A 15843-nucleotide genomic window follows, 5' to 3' on the forward strand; every position below is an offset into this window, starting at 1 on the left:
TGGGCACTCCAGGGCCGGCGATCCGCGGAAGGCGTCCGGCCTATCACCCTCGACTCCGACTTTGCAGCTCCCCGCCTGCGCCGTGCTCATTGCCGGCGCTCCTGAGACGGTTTCCCGAAACTGCCCCCCGAAGGCTCCCCGCCGCGGCCCCGGGGTCCCCCGCAGGATTCCAGGAGGCGCCGCCGCCGCCGCCACCCGGCGGGCGCAGTGACCCGCTCCCAGGCCCCGGGGCCTCTGCCCCTCCTCCCGGGGATCCCCTTTCGCCAACAGCCTCCCGGGCCCCGCAGGACACTCCCCTCCGGAGGCCGGGCCTCGTCGGCCCGCCACCGCCCCCGCCTAGCCCCCGGCCGCCCCGCCCCGCCCGCGCGCCGCGCCGGGAGAGCCCCGGGCCCCGACCCCTCCCCCCGGACGCCCGGCCCGAGAGCGGGACCCGGGCGGCGAGGGTGACTGGGCTGCGGCGCGGGGCCGGGTGCTGGGCAGGGAGGCTCGGCGGCCTCTTTCTTTCTCTGCCCCCGCCCCTCTCTCTCCTTCCTCCTCGCTAGCCCCGCCGGCGGCGGCCGAGTTCGGCACTCTCGCCTCGCCTCCTCCCCCACCCGGGGACCCTCTCCTCTCCCCTCCCCTCCCTCGCCCGCTCCTCCCGCCGCCTCCTCCCTCCCGGAGCGGCTGGCTGCGAGGAGGCGTAACGGAAAGCCCCGGCGGGGGAAGGCTGAGAGCTCGGGGCCGGAGACGCAGAGCCGGGCCGGGTGAGTTGGAGTCGCCGGGCCCCGCGCGTGCTGCAGGAGGGAGAGCCCGCAGCCCCGGCCAGGTGGGGCCGGGCGGCGCCGGCGAGGGGGTACCCAGCCCGGGCGCTGGCGGAACCGTCGCGGCCGGCGGAGCCGGGGCTATGTGCGCGGCGGCTGGCGCGGGAACCGCGCTCCCGCGCTCCCGGAACCCGCCGGGAGGGAAGAGGATCGTCCCCGGGACTGGGACGGGTGTCGGGGGCTGGGAATGGCAGGGATCGGCTGTTTCTGCTCTCACCGCCGCGGCTGCCGGCAGCAGAGGTGGAAAAATTGTGCCTGGAACGGCGACTTGCCGGGAAGCCGGCGTGAGCCGACCTCTCCCGCCGCCACCGACGGGCTTCGTCCGGCCGTTCCCGCGGGCACCCAGGGCGCACGGATCTTGGGCGCAGCTCGGCGCCGGGCACTGCGCGCCTGGTACCGCGCCTCGGGGGGTGGGGGTCGCTGGCTGGTTGCCCGCTGGTCGCCCGCTTGGGGCCTGGTGTGTGGCGTGTGGGTCACGCCGGCCACAGACGTCAGCTGCTTTTCAGATCTGGGCTGCATTTTTGTGGGCAGCGCAGTGATTTGGGGTGCCTGCTGGAGGAGGTGGGCGTGTAGTGGGGAAGACTACATCTGGGATTGGGTGGGTTGAGCCCATGAGATGGGGTAAAGAACTGGAGGAGACTGTGTACTTGTTTCGGGATGTTTTTAGGCTCAGAGTCCCCCCCCCCCCCCCCCCCCCCGCTTTTTCCCTTCCATTCAGTGGTCTGGTGTTCTTTGAATTCAGAACAGCAAAAGGGTTTTTCTTCGATCCCGTTCAACTTTTATCTTAATCCAGGAGCGTCCTGAGTTTCAGGGGAGTCCGCGAGCCGTTTCAGTGGGAGTAATGAGAGTGAAGACAAAGTCTTATCCTCCACCCCCATCTTCACTCCCCCCCCACCCCCCCCTCGCCCCGGACCATTTCCTGTATTTCCCGTTTTCTCTCTGTGATTGTGTGCGTGCGTGGAGGTTGCCATCGGTGACCCACATGTGAAAGTAGAACTTCTGTTGGAAATCGCAAAGCAGCCCCTGCGGACCAGAGTGGGTTTGAGCCAGAGGGAGGAGAGATGTGAGGGGGAAGGGGAAGGGAACTGTTAGAGCCCGGTCCCAGAGAGTTAAACCTGAGTAACCAAGTTCGAAGGACCGTTTATCATGGGCACGTTGCTTTTGCTTCCCTCTGGAGCTTGAGAGCTCCACCCCCGCCAGGTTTAAGCCAGGATCGATGCTAATTTCTTTGGCGTTGCCCTTTCCTGCGTGTTTCTGATTCTTTCCTCCTGTTGTTCTTTAAAAAACGACTTCTTTTCAAATTTAGGAGATAGGGAGCACATGCTAGTAGGGAGATTAAATGTCTTGAAGACAGAGAAAAGAAATAAAACCCAAGATGACCATTTCTTTTTGCTGTCATACTGTGATAGGCTTGTTATTAATCTGTGTCAGAAATCTCATGCTGGTGAAATATTTGAGGGGTTTGAAGTCATACCACTATTATGTTATAATGCTATTTTTCCAAGTGGTCACACAGAGAGCAGGTAGTGTGTCTGGTTGTGGTTTGCAAAGGGTGCAGCAAACATTTTATAAAATGCCAGGAAAGAAGACACGGTGTGTTGCAGGAGATGGTGGGGGTGGAGAGGGAGAATCATTTGTCTTTGGAGCAGTCCAATTAGGAAGAATAATTACACTGTAAATGAACATTCTCAAATATAATTTGAATCATGATACACGAACCAGTAATTTGTCTTTAGTTAGGAAAAAGGCTCTTTGTGGATGAGAGCAAAGCGATCCCTTCTGGAAAAAGTAATGTGTACTGTTCATGCATGTAGATGGGCTCAAAATTGATGGAACCTGCTTACAAAGATGTGTAGAGTGATGAATTAAAGAAAGAGATTTCACTGCACAGAGTAGGCAGGGCAGGAAGGAAAATTCCAAAGGAGAAGACAGAGAAACAATGTATGAAAAGTATATAGTCTTTTTTAATGAACATTGTATACAGCTTCTTTAAATTGACAAAGGAGGAGGCTAAACCCTAGGAGGACCCAGACTGGTACTGTTGACTTCCTAGAGGTGCCACTTACTATCTGAACCTTGGACAAGTTATTTAATTTCTCTCAGCCTTGGTTTCTGTATCTATAAATTGGTGGCAGTAAGAGTGCAAGTCAAAGACTAACCTTGAAGATTAACTAGGATTACTTTTGCATAGGATTTAGGTGGTGCCTCCTGCTAAGTGCTCAGAAAACGTTAATGATGGTTGTCAAGTATTTCAAATGCCCTGGAAAAAGCAGTGCCATTCAAAGAGCTGGAATGGATACCTGATTTAGAGGAAGCTGTGGCTGCCTCAGGCAGACCCTGAGCTGAGGCTGTACCCCTGCCTCGGGCAGCCCACAGGCAGAAACACTTGATCTTTCTAGAACTTACCTGCCGTATCCTTTTGGCCCATGGTGGTCAGCCTTCTCTGGGACTCCAGTTCTGGAGAGTGTAGCACAGGCTGTGTTTGGCTCTGAGGGCAAGAGCACAGGTGTGGGTGTGCAACTGCAGGCCTCACTGACTCTGTGCTGGCAGGTTCTCAGGTTTCTGGTCCATGTTTGAGAGAACAAAAACAAAAAAAACAAACCAGCAGTGGGCAAGGTGCGTGCCTCTTTGGGAATCCTAAAAGCAACATTTTACTCAATGCATACTGCTCTTGGAAAGATACAAACAGTGAATATCCAATCTTTAGAATTTGTTCCAAAAAGCAATGGTTAAGGCATGTTTTGGGATTAAGGATACACTGGCCAGTTTTTATTGAGGTTGTATCTAACGGCTAAGTGAACAAAAGGCATTCTTAGCAAAACGCTAGTTCTTGAGCAGGGCAACTATACTGTATACTGCTCTTCTAACTTAGGAGGACCGCCTGTTTGGTCATTCACCCAGTGTTTTATCCTGTCATTCAGCAAATATCCATGAAGCCTGTCCCATGGGCTGGGCTCTGTTCTGGCCTCTGGTGACATAGCGAGAACCAAGAGCGGGCTTCCTCCTTCCCAGTGCATGCGTGCTAGTTGGAGAAGCAAACTCCATGTGCAAACGACCTCCATCAACCCGGGAAACTCCTTTTATGATTTCAGACAGCCTGTACTGGGAAAGCAGAGCACTGGGCGTGCTTGCCTTCCACAAACCAGCCTGCTCAGAGGGAAGGGACCTGGCTGCGGGTAGTGATGGGGGCAGCCGGGCTTATGGGTTCTCCCTCAGGATAAGGGAGAAAGAGACTATTTCTTCTGTGCTTAATACAAGTCTGTGTCCATTTGGGTAGTGGGTGAGGAGAACCATCAGCCAACATGCCATGAAAACAAAGAGCTTTTCTCAAAGGTGAGATTTCTGAGCCTTAGAAAGGCAAGGAATTAAAGGTCACTTCTGGTCATCACCCTGTAAAACCCAGGTGTGTCCAGGGAAGAATCTGGTGTGGCACTTGAGACACCTCACTCTCTCTTGCTGTATAAGGCGTGGCTGAAGGAGGAAAAGGAAGAGAGGATACTTGGTTCCTGGTTTTCTTTTTTATTACTTTTAAAAAGACATTAATACATGATGCAGTAATAATCACACGTTTGGAGTCTAGAAGGCTGGCAAAGGTATAAGGCAGGTAGGGCTCTGATAGTAGTCGTGTGTATGGAGGCAAGGTCAAGACGGAAGTACCTGAGGGTGCTGGGTTTGGGAGCTGAGCTGAGGAACCTGAACTTCGTCTCTAAAGCTGGCTGAAAGAGAATTTGCAGCAGGTAAATGACTTGTTTTGTAGTGCTTTAGAAAGAACTTGGTGGCCATGAGGTGGGTTGGGTGACAAGGAGACCAGAGTGGGGACAGAAGTTGAGCTTGAGAGGCTAGTGTGGGAATCCTTGAGGGACTTGGAGAGGGAGAGGTTGGGAGAGATTGCTTACCCTTCCCGGGTCTTCTCTCAGTTGTGGACACCAAGAGGGAGTCCAGGGTGACTGGTGTGGTCATGGCACCATTCACTGAGGTGAACAACTGTGGGGAACTTCAATTTGAGGAGATGGTACGGAGTAATGAGTTCAGTTGGATCCCGAACAGAACTGTGAGCCTTCCAGGGAGAGATGTCCAGCAGAGAGCTGAAAACACGGGCAGGAAGAGAGTCTGGAGTAGAGATGAAAGATGGAGTTGTTTTTATAGTAGTGGCAAGTAGTTGCCTGGATTGTTGAGATTTACTAAACAGTGCTCAGGATGGGAGTGATCTGTATACTTGTAACTGAATTTTTCTCTTTTATCCTTGCAACAGGCCTCACTGGGATAATTAAACCTCTGATCTTGGCCTTAAATGACCAGTCTCTCACTGTTATTTTACAGACCTGGTGATATCTGTTTATGTTACTTTGAACTGGGATCATTGAAAGGAATATATGTAGAATGGCTGTGAACATACTTAAGTAGCTAGGATGTATAACTGGTGAAATTGATTACCACTCCCCCAACACAGACACACACAGACACACACATACACACATATGTTATAGACCATGTTCTTCCCCAAGTTCATATGTGGAAACCCTAACCCCCAGTGTGGTGGTATTTGGAGGTGGGGTCTTTGGGAGGTGATTAGATTTGGATGAGGTCGTGAATCTGGACCTCCCTGGTGGGAGTAGTGTCCTTACCCAAAGAGAAAGAGAGATGAGAGCACATCAGCTCTCTCTCCACCACAGAGAGGAGGCTGTCATTGCAAACCTGTAAGAGGGTTCTCATCAGGAACCAAATCTCACAGTGCCTTGACCTTGGACTCCCAGCCTCTAGAACAGTGAGAAATAAATACTGTTTAAATTATCCATTCTCTGGTATTTTGTTATAGCAGCTTGGACCGATTATTACACAGGTATGTGTTGTGTTTAAGAAAATGTAAGATGACCTTTACTTGCTGAGGAAGTAAAGTAGTTTTGTGCACATCTAGAAAGTACTGAACATAGAGGTGTGTTATCTGTGTGTTTTCTTAGTTAAACTGTAATATCGTCAGCTAGGTCAAGAGAAGTTCCCAACTTTGACTTTGAGATTTGCCAGGTAAGAAGGAAGAACCTCAGTGTATTTGAGTTTTCCTCCTGTAGGTTCTGATTTTTTTTTTTTAATTTTTTTCAACGTTTATTTATTTTTGGGACAGAGAGAGACAGAGCATGAACGGAGGAGGGGCAGAGTGAGAGGGAGACACAGAATCGGAAACAGGCTCCAGGCTCTGAGCCATCAGCCCAGAGCCTGACGCGGGGCTCGAACTCACAGACCGTGAGATCGTGACCTGGCTGAAGCCGGACGCTTAACCGACTGCGCCACCCAGGCGCCCCTGTAGGTTCTGATTTTGATTTGATACTACATTTGTTGATTAAGTGGTGTTTTGGACCCTATTTAAAAAATACTTTCATCAAAATTGAGTAAGACTACAGAGGTGTTTACTTGGGTGAATTGTTGCGGTTCCATTTAGGACATCACATCCAAACTCGCTTTTAAAACTCTTCACATGGTTTCTAAAATAATAAGTACTGAATTCTGTAGTCAATTATAGTATTTGAATGAAGAATATTGAGGGTTTCAGCGGGTTCATTGCAAACAAAGTTTAACAATTACTGAGGTGACATTAGCCGTAAAAGCAGTTCTTTCCTTGTGTCTTCTGTATGTACAGAGAATGGTTCAATGACGTCACCAGGTTTCCTGGCTTTTGGCAACTTACGAGTAATACATTGAGGATTTGCAGCCTAGGCTAATATATGAAGCTAGGATGTTATAACAGTGAATATGTGGCCTTTTAAAGCACTCCCTGTTTGTGGAACTAAGGATATTTGATTACGGGCTGAATATCTCTCATCCTATAAGTGCACAGACTTGCAGGCATCCCTGGATTACTGGTAGGGAGCTCCACACACACTTGGGGTTCCCAGGTCTTTATTTCCAAATGCTCCATACACCCTTTCTCCCCAACACTAATTTTCTCCCTAACACTAATTTTCTCCCCTTAGAGAGGGTGGTCAGGCTTTCCCAGCCCCTGTGAGAAGACACGGGGAGGAGGCGGCTGTCTACAAGACAAGGAGAAGCCTCCAAATCCATAGGTGCCATGAGACCTTATATTGTGAGAACTAACTTTTGTTTTCATGTCCACGAAGGAGAGGCTTATCCATCTTCTTTTTTTGAAGTTACCATATGGCCCTCCAGGGCTATTGCTGTTAGTATGAATTTCATTCATTTGTGAAATAATTAAAAGTGTGCAAAACAGTCCCCAGTGAATGCTTGTTAAATTGCAAGCATGCTATTTGATTTGTGCGCAGCTATTACTCCCCTTACGGCTGTGGATCTAGGGTAAGGCCAGTGGGGGTGACTAATGATTGTCAGTCTGTGTAATGACCAAGAACATCTCCCCTCACCCTTGCCTGCTTAACTGGGGTGCCGTCGGAAGGAAAGCTGGTAGCCGTAGACAGACTCGAAGGATGTAGACTAAAATTTTAACTGTTCGCCTTGGTCTGGTGATTACAAGTGACTAGTTATTTTCTTTATTTTTCTGTTTTCTGTAATGTTTTCAGATTTTCTGTAAATAGCAGTTACTTTTTTATTAATTTTTTTAACGTGTATTGATTTATTTTGAGAGAGAGTGGGGAAGGGGCAGAGGGGTGTGGGGAAATGGAGAATCTCAAGCAGGCCTCATGCCCAGTGCAGAGCCTGATGTGGGGCTTGATCTCACAACTATGAGATCATGGCCTGAGCTGAAATCACGAGTCAGATGCTTAACCAACTGAGGCATCCAGGCGCCCCAATAGCTTGTTACTTTTAAAACCAGAGGAAAAGAGTTGGTGGGTCTGTGTGTGTGTGTGTGTGTGTGTGTGTGTGTGTGTGTGTAAACATGTTCGCCACAACACCGTACCTCTCCTTACATCTGTGGTGCATCCATTGTAAAGGAGGTTTTTGTCTTTAAAAAGAATTAAAATTCGTATTTGCTATAATTGTAGTTGCTCATACTGGGAGGCTAGGGAATACAAACAACCGTGATTAGGTGCTGTGATCCACAGCCAGAGTGGGACAGCTCTCTCAGAACTATACAGAAGCCGACTCCTTAGTGTATATTTTGTACGTTTTTATAAACATTGTAAATGTGATTTGAGAGGTGTTTCACTTATACATCTAGGTGTGTAAATGGCTGTCTGATAAGTCTTGAATCAAATCTGATAAGTACTGAATTAAATATGTGCTATACTGACATGTTGGGTTTCTTTCTTTTTAAAAATTGTTTCAATGTTCGGTACAACCCAAACCAACAGTGAGATCTTAAATATCCCTTTAGCAGCAACCCCTGCACATGCCTGGAAAATTAGAGGGGCTCTTTTTCCTCTACTGATTCTTTCGTTCAGCATTTTCTTTCTTTCCACACTGAGCTGTGCTGTCAAGGGCACCTGGGGTTCAAGCTTCCCTTCTCCTGGGACAGGCTGCAGTTGGGCTGGATTTCACATGTTGTTTTCCAGTTTTCAGGCAGTTAGCCAGTTGTTTAAGGATGGTTGTAACTGCATGGACAGTAGGGTTGTTTAATCTTTAGGTAAGTGGTGCATAGCACATACATATTGAGGACAAATTAACCTCTTAACAATTTTCAACTCCTTTTTTTTTTTTTTTCCTCTTGCTTGTAGAGACCGAATATTCTGGAATTAAAAATAATGGATAGTCTGGGAACTGCAAGCTGTACCAGTAAGCAGTGTTTTTGTCTTTATAAATGACTATTACTTGGGTATTCAATACAGACTTAAAAAAAACATGGGTCACATCTTTAAAAACAGTCTAAAATCACATCCAATTTTTGTAATGGCTGTCTATTCCTAGATGATGATCCCACATAGAAGTATGTCTAAACAGATACCTACTCTGTCATTTGCTCATTTTTATAGTAGTCCTTTCAAGGTTCTTCTGTACTAGAAGCTCATAATTTACTGGCCTAATTACTAATTCTGCATGGATTTATGCTGTACTAGGTAGCGTAGTGTGCTGGCTTAAACAGGCGATGGTAGGTCTTTTTGATCTGAATCCTTTCGGTAAATGAGTGTGCTTAGGTTGTCCTGTCTGTTTATGTGTTTTTTCGAGATGGTGCTTAGGCCTATAGTTCTTTTCTCTATTAGTAAAGAAACGACAGCTTCGAAGGAGCTAAGCTGATGTGTGGAATGTTTAAACTATAACTCAGGGTCTAAAAGAGCTATAGCCCGGTAAGGAGCCCACACTTTATTATAAGAACACAATTGGTAGTGGTGATGAAAAAGTGTGATAGGTTGTGTGTTCATCTGTGTGAACAGGTGGCTGGGGGCCTGTTTAGGATAGTCTTATCAGCTATGCTGCAGAGGGACCACTACTTCCTTGGTCTGGAAACCAGACTGGTGGACCCTAACACCAGTAAATTGGTTAGCTTTCTCAGCAGGTGTATTAGTCAACACAACTGGCATGTTTTAAAACATTTTATTTTTTTTATTTATTATTTAAAAAAAATTTTTTTTTTAACGTTTATTTTTGAGACAGAGAGCATGAACGGGGGTGGGGCAGAGAGAGAGGGAGACACAGAATGGGAAGCAGGCTCCAGGCTCTGAGCCATCAGCCCAGAGCCCGACGCGGGGCTCGAACTCACGGACCACGAGATCGTGACCTGAGCTGAAGTCGGACGCTTAACCGACTGAGCCACCCAGGCGCCCCTTAAAACATTTTAAAATGAGAAGTGCCATCATGTTAGATTCCTCTTGCTTATGTATGTGTGTTTGATTTTTTTTAAATCTTGACCATGGGAATTCCTGTTTCTGTCCAGATAATTCTGAATTCTGACCTGGTCATCTGCCATGTCAGCCATCCCTCTGGGCTGCCTGTTGTGTTCCTCGACACATTCTGCTCATCAGTCATTGAAGTTCTTTGAGTTATTTACTGGTACTGCTCTGTTAGACCTCCCCATGTCATTCTTCTGAGTCTTCTTTGTAACCAGGGGTGTGTCAGCCTTTGTAGGCGGCCAGAGGTTAGAGGGTTGGAGTCAGTGCCAAGATACAGAGGAAGCTAATCATGCTTGTGACCTTGCCCTCATTAACACTGTGTTGGAACCAAGAGAGCCAGCATTCCGTGGTATTGTTTGACTTTGGATTGTCTCTATTGATTTATGGTAATGGGCTCCCTATTTCAGAATGTAAGAGATGATCAGTACTTACTGCCTCTCTCTAACTACTGAAAAGTCAGGCTTTGGATTGTCAGATTAGTCATTGGACCCTGTTGATGGTGGTTTGGTCCCAAGACAAACCAAGACTGACAAGAGTGTGAGGGCAGAAGGCCTCTGAGAGTCTGGAGCATAAGCGGGTGGGCTGATGACCTGGGTGTTCCACAGGTGGGGGTAAAACACTCAAATTTCAGTGTGTGCAAGAATGACCTGGGACCTTGTTAAGATGTAGATTTGGATTCAGCAGGCCCACGTGGGGCCTGGGATTCTGTATTTCTAGCAAGCTTCCTGCCATGCTCGTGCTGCTGGTTCCATGTAGCCAGGCTCACACAAAGGTGGGTCGTGGATAAGACTATGGACTAGTCAGCTGGACGCTAAAACCTGTACAGTCTGATAACCAGGAGGCATCTGTGGGGTCTGACTTAGAATTGGTTGCCTGCTACCTAGGGCTGGCCTCTATTGGGATGAGACCAAGGGCCCTGAGCCTAGTCACTGTCCTTAGGACCCATAATGGCCACCAGGAGCAGCTGCACAGTGTTTCCCCATAGTCCTTAGGGTAGGGACATTCTGGAGGGTCTCTTAGGTGAGATACGATTAAGCTAAAGGGCAGGTTTTGTTTTTGCCAAGTTTTAGTTAAATTGATTTCCTCACTGCATGTTGAGTATATTCCATAATTTTAACTAGATAAAGAAGGCTTTACCTTTCTTTAATTAAACCTGCATTTTCTCATAGGCCCTGTAACTGCAGTTAATGTAATTACAGGGTTTTGTAAAAAGTTACCTCTTACTTTATTTGGAGCATTTTTTATGAAACTTGCTTGATATTCTGCTGGGCTAGCTGGCTAGAATATATAGATGTTCTCAGACCTCTCCCCTGAGGTTTTGAGTTTATAAGGCTGGAGTAGATCCTGGGGATCTATAGCTTTTAAACAAAGCTTCCAGGTAGTTCTTATGGTCAGGCAGGTTCTAGAAACACCAGTGTAAAGAAACATCAGTTTAGAAACCCATCTATCTGAGCCTGTGATGTTGACCATGTCTGGGGGATGGATGCCCTTACAAGTTCTTTTCTTGCCCTCTTGGGTACTTGGTTGCGGAGAACTGGTTTCTCTCCCTGTGGGATCACTTTAATTTTTATCTTGACACATGCTTTTATTCTTACAGAGGCCCTTATCTTGGGTGGAACCGAAGCAGAGAGTCCTTTTTCAACAGCGTAAGAGCTCAGTTCTGTGAAGCTGTTATTTTTAGGAAGGTTTTACAGACACTGACTATTAAGTGCTTTTGGGCATGCTTGGAAATTCTAGGCTTTAAGCTTTGGGCCTCTACGGAGAAGTCTTAGGAATGTCCTGCAGCTGACTTTTCCCACACCCTCTCCCACTTTGGTTTAGACAGACAGCTGGGGATAATGAGTGTCCCCTTTCTAAGTAAATGCTGACCAGAAATGGATGAGGAGGGGCCCTTCATCCTCCACAGACCAGTTTGGTTCTGATCCAGGTGAACTGACAGGTTGAGGAGTTGGGCTTTCTGTATCATTATATCAACATTAACCTCCCCTTTCTGCAAATGCAGGGTCCATCTCAGCCCCACGCAAGAGGCCAAGTCAGTTTGTGAAACAGATGAAGTAGGAAATGGTCTGTGTGATGAGATTGGAAGGGTGTGGAAAAGGGTTTCTTGCCTGGTGATTTGGACACCGTTACATTTCCATCAGAACGCACATTAGAAGCAGCCTTCATGCCCGAGATCTGAGGCTATTTGAGCCTTTATTACTAGTGATTTCCTGATTGGTACACCTGCACCATCTGGCAGAGAGATTCTTGTCGTTGGTGTTAAAGACGGTCACTGAGATTAAGAAGATTCGTGGTATTTCTGGAATCATGTATGACAGCATGAAAGCCCCTAGGAACTGCTGCATGGGAGTGATGAACTTCTTGATCTATTAAAAATTAAAATTAAAAAAAAAGGAAAGTGGAATTCACTTAACTGTTTTGCCTAAAATTCTATCATTAGAGAAATTTGGTCCAAACACTTCTCTTTAAACAACTCTTAATTCAACACATAAGGATCTGTATAGGACAGGTAGCATATTTTTTATTTATACCTTAACAGGAATAATTTCTTAACATGCTTCTCAAAAGCAGCTAAGGTCAGGGAATGAGAGAGGGGACTCTGACTTTAATGGGGTGGAGTGTGGGCACTGGACAAGGAGGGCAGTGCCACAGAGGATAGCTAGAGGCAGCAGGCACGCAGGCCAGCTCACCAGGAGCCAGGCTACCTAGAAGGGCCCGAGGCAAAACTAGTCCCTCTTTACTTTGCGTGTGCGCACACATACTGTGTTGTAGGGACTTGAATAGCCTTGATGATGTGTGTGGCATATTTCTATCGAATGGGGCTATTTCCCATATACTTGACCAGTTGTAATGAAAAGCCAGGTGATCTACATAAGGAAATTAAGATTAAACATCCCAGTTGTACTTGGGGTTATTTTGCTGTCTTTAAACAGTCTGTTTAATTTTGAGAACAAAGCTCAGGATATGATACTGTTCTGTGCCTACTCAACAGGTGAACTTGGCCAGTAGGAGAGACCTCCCTTCCTCTACTGAGGGGCTTTTTCCCAGTCTGTTTTGAGAAGGGCTTGATTCTTCTGAGACTCCATGCCACCTAGAAAGTGTGCTGTAATGCATGCCTTCTTGTCATGTCTGCAAAGAACAGTTCATAGCTCCTGGGTGAACTCTGAACTTAGATACCCTCTTACCAAAGCCAAAGCTTGTTTGAGTGATACAGTGTGTTTTCAGAAAAGTATAATGATGGGTTGGGAGATTATCTTACCCCCGCTGTCTGAGTAAGCCTGAACTAATAGAGAAGTTACACAGAAGTACATCTCAGGACCAGAACTCTGGGAACTTCTACGAAGACTGACCCACACTCTCACCCACAGCCATTTCCTGCCCCTGCTTCTCCTAGAGCCCCTGCTCTGTCTTTAGATTGGGCTTGGTGCCCCTGATTCTGAGATTCACAAGATGTTCCTTCATGCTCTTAGGGTCTTGAAATAAAGCACACAAAAAATGAATACATCCTATTACAAACAAAATACCTTTGTCTTCAAGGGGTACTGGTTTCCTGGTACCCAGGAAAGGTGGGAACACACAGCCTGTGAAAGTCAGAAAGCACTGAGAACCATCTATACTGACTCCTGTAGTGTGATCATTAGCTTGCTCTGTGACCTTGGACAAGTCATTTTACCTGTTTGGGCTAGAGACAGTTAAGGGATGAATCCAGGCCTGAAATTCTTATTCTAGGTGAGTCTGTATGTCTGTGTGTTCAGTCATTTAATCAACACAAGCTTATTAAGCCCCCCAGGGAGCTGACAGTCTGATAAGAGAGGCTGTAGAAGAGTCATTATCTTTATTTATTTTTAAAATTTTATTTATTTTTCAGAAAGAGAGAGAGAGAGAGAGAGAGAGAGAGAGCACGCCAGCAACAGAGGGGGCAGGGGCAGAGAGAGAGGGAAAGACAGAGAGAATCCCAAGTAGGCTCCACACCGTCAGTGCAGAGACCGATGCGGGGCTCGAACCCGCGAACAGTGAGATCATGACCTGAGCTGAAGTTGGACACTCAACTGACTGAGCCGCCCAGGTGCCCCAAGAGCCGTTACCTTAATGTGGGTAGCTATGTGTGCAGTGCAGGAGACATAGACCATGCAGGACATGTATGAAGCCTTTACAGTTGTGGGTTCCACATGCACAGAGTGAGTGGGGAGGCTGGAGAGCCGGGGTTTGCAGGTGGAGGCTGTAGTATAGGGAAGGTGCTAGGGATCTCTGCAGCATTGCTTGTTCCCCTGGACCACAAGTATTTGCTTGATTGTTATGGGATCTTGCAGCCCAGCCACCCTCTTTGTGATGTTGGCAAGAGGGGCAGACTCTGGAAGCTGAGTGTGGTTGGGGTATGCAGTATATGGCTATGATCTGTGTTGATCTGAACACTGTTTTTTTTTTTTTCATTAAACAAATTTTTTTTAATGTTTATTTTTTTTGAGAGAGAGAGAGCGAGTGTGCGCGAGCATGAGTGGGGGAGGGGCAGAGAGAGAGGGATACACAGAATCTGAAATAGGCTCCCGGCTCTGAGCTATCAGCCCAGAACCCAATGCGGGGCTCGAGCTCCTGAACCATGAGATGATGGCCTGAGCTGAAGTCAGATGCCCAACTGGCTGATCCACCCAGGCGCCCCTTTAATTTTTTTTAATGTTTATTTATTTTAGAGAGAGAGACAGAGCAACAGAGCGTGAGCAGGGAAGGGGCAGAGAGAGGGAGACACAGAATCCGAAGCAGGCTCTAGGCTGTTAGCGCAGGGACTGATGTGGGGCTCGAACTCAAGAGATGTAAGATCATGACCTGAGCTGAAGTTGGATGCTCAACCGACTGAGCCACCCAGGTGCCCCGATCTGAATACTGTTTTTATTAAAAAAAAAAAATTTTTTTAAGTCTATTTATTTTTGAGAGAGAGAGACAGAGACAGAGTGTGAGCGGGGGAGGGAGACACGGAATCTGAAGCAGGCTGCAAGCTCTGAGGTATCAGCACAGAGCCCAACTCAGGGCCCGAACCCACAAACTTGTGGTATCATGACCTGAGCTAAAGTTGGACACTTAACTGGCTGGGCCTTCCAGGTGCCCCTGTTTTTATGTTTTGGACCCCATTTCCCCCCCTTTTGTTAAGCAAAGCAAGAACTATAGAAACATAAGAATGTGAGGATTTGTCTGCTCTTTACAGAAATATCCTTTTTGTTGGGGGGTGGGAGGGATAATTTTTTCTTTCTTCTATGGAGACAATAGATACTTAGAGAGGCAGCTGAGCTGAGCTATTCTCATCCTGAATTACGTTATGGCTCCTGGGCACTTAAAGTAACATTGGGACGATACAGAGATTAGCACGGCCCCTGTGCAAGGACGACACACACATCTGTGAAGCAATCCATATTTTAAAAAGATGAATGAATGAATAAAAAAGAGAAGTATGTGTCCACTTGCCTGAAGCTGGAGTTCATTTTCCTGCCCTGAAGCAAATGGAGGCTGTAGAAGGGGATGGGGCACGTCTTCAGGAAACAAAATCCTCCTGCAGCACCATATCCCCACCCCAGCGGTGGGTTCTGGGCTCTCTACCCATCAGTCTGCAGGGCTAGGGGGGATTCCAAGCCTCAACGGAGTTGTGTGTTTTCTTGTAAACAAAAATGGACATTGTGGGTCATAGGCCAGGCCAGCTCTGTGCTCTGTACCCTCCCCAGCCCCTGTCCTGGCACTGCCCGCGTTTGGTGCCACTGCCTTAAGGGAGCATCCAGATCACTTGGAGGGCTTTTAATAACACATTACTCCCATCCTCAAAGATTCTGAGTTGCTAGGTCTGCAGTGGGCTGAGAATTTGCATTTCTAGCACATTCACAGTTGATGCTGATACTGCTGGTCTGGGGACCACGCTTTGAGAACCACTGTGACACTAGGCACTCCTTGACCTTCTGGAGGGTGTGTTGGGACAAGCAGACTCCACTCCTGATGGCGTGTCTACCTGTGGGGAATTGCCCGGTGCTGGAAGAGCCAGTATTTCAGAAGCAGTGGTTCATTGGAGTGCCACAGGGGCCCTGGCCCTAGAGCCTTCTCTATTGGCTCTTTCCACACAGACCAGGGATGTGGCATTTGGAGTTGCTGATTAGGGCTCTCATTGCCTCCATCTAAGACCTTCTTGTCTCAGGTGTTGCAGAAAACTTCCTGGACCACGTTGCTTTCCTATATAAGATCCTTCATGGGCTTGCCGTTGGTCTTAAGATAAAGTCCAAAGTCCTAAAATGGCTGCAAAGCCTTTTGTGATTCTCTACCTTTATAGCTTTGTCTCTTGC

General features: G+C 47.6%; 1 protein-coding gene and 1 pseudogene across 3 annotated transcripts in view; both read left to right on the forward strand.

Annotated features, from left to right (window-relative positions):
* The first annotated feature begins 604 nt into the window (after window positions 1-604).
* LHFPL2 (LHFPL tetraspan subfamily member 2) overlaps window positions 605-15843 on the forward strand; it is a 166071-nt gene continuing 150832 nt past the window's right edge. Inside the window, exon 1 of one of the 3 annotated variants that reach the window (XM_086698165.1) lies at window positions 605-743. The gene's annotated coding sequence lies outside the window, so the exon portion shown is untranslated. Of the gene's footprint in view, window positions 806-15843 lie in introns of all 3 variants that reach the window. The other 2 variants (XM_086698182.1, XM_086698175.1) reach the window with 2 other exon arrangements.
* LOC112861807 (U6 spliceosomal RNA) lies at window positions 14838-14937 on the forward strand (annotated as a pseudogene).

Source organism: Puma concolor, chromosome A1, assembly GCF_028749965.1.
Source record: "Puma concolor isolate L17-30 chromosome A1, mPumCon1.1.hap2, whole genome shotgun sequence".
In the NCBI taxonomy this organism is placed as follows: Eukaryota; Metazoa; Chordata; class Mammalia; order Carnivora; family Felidae; genus Puma; species Puma concolor.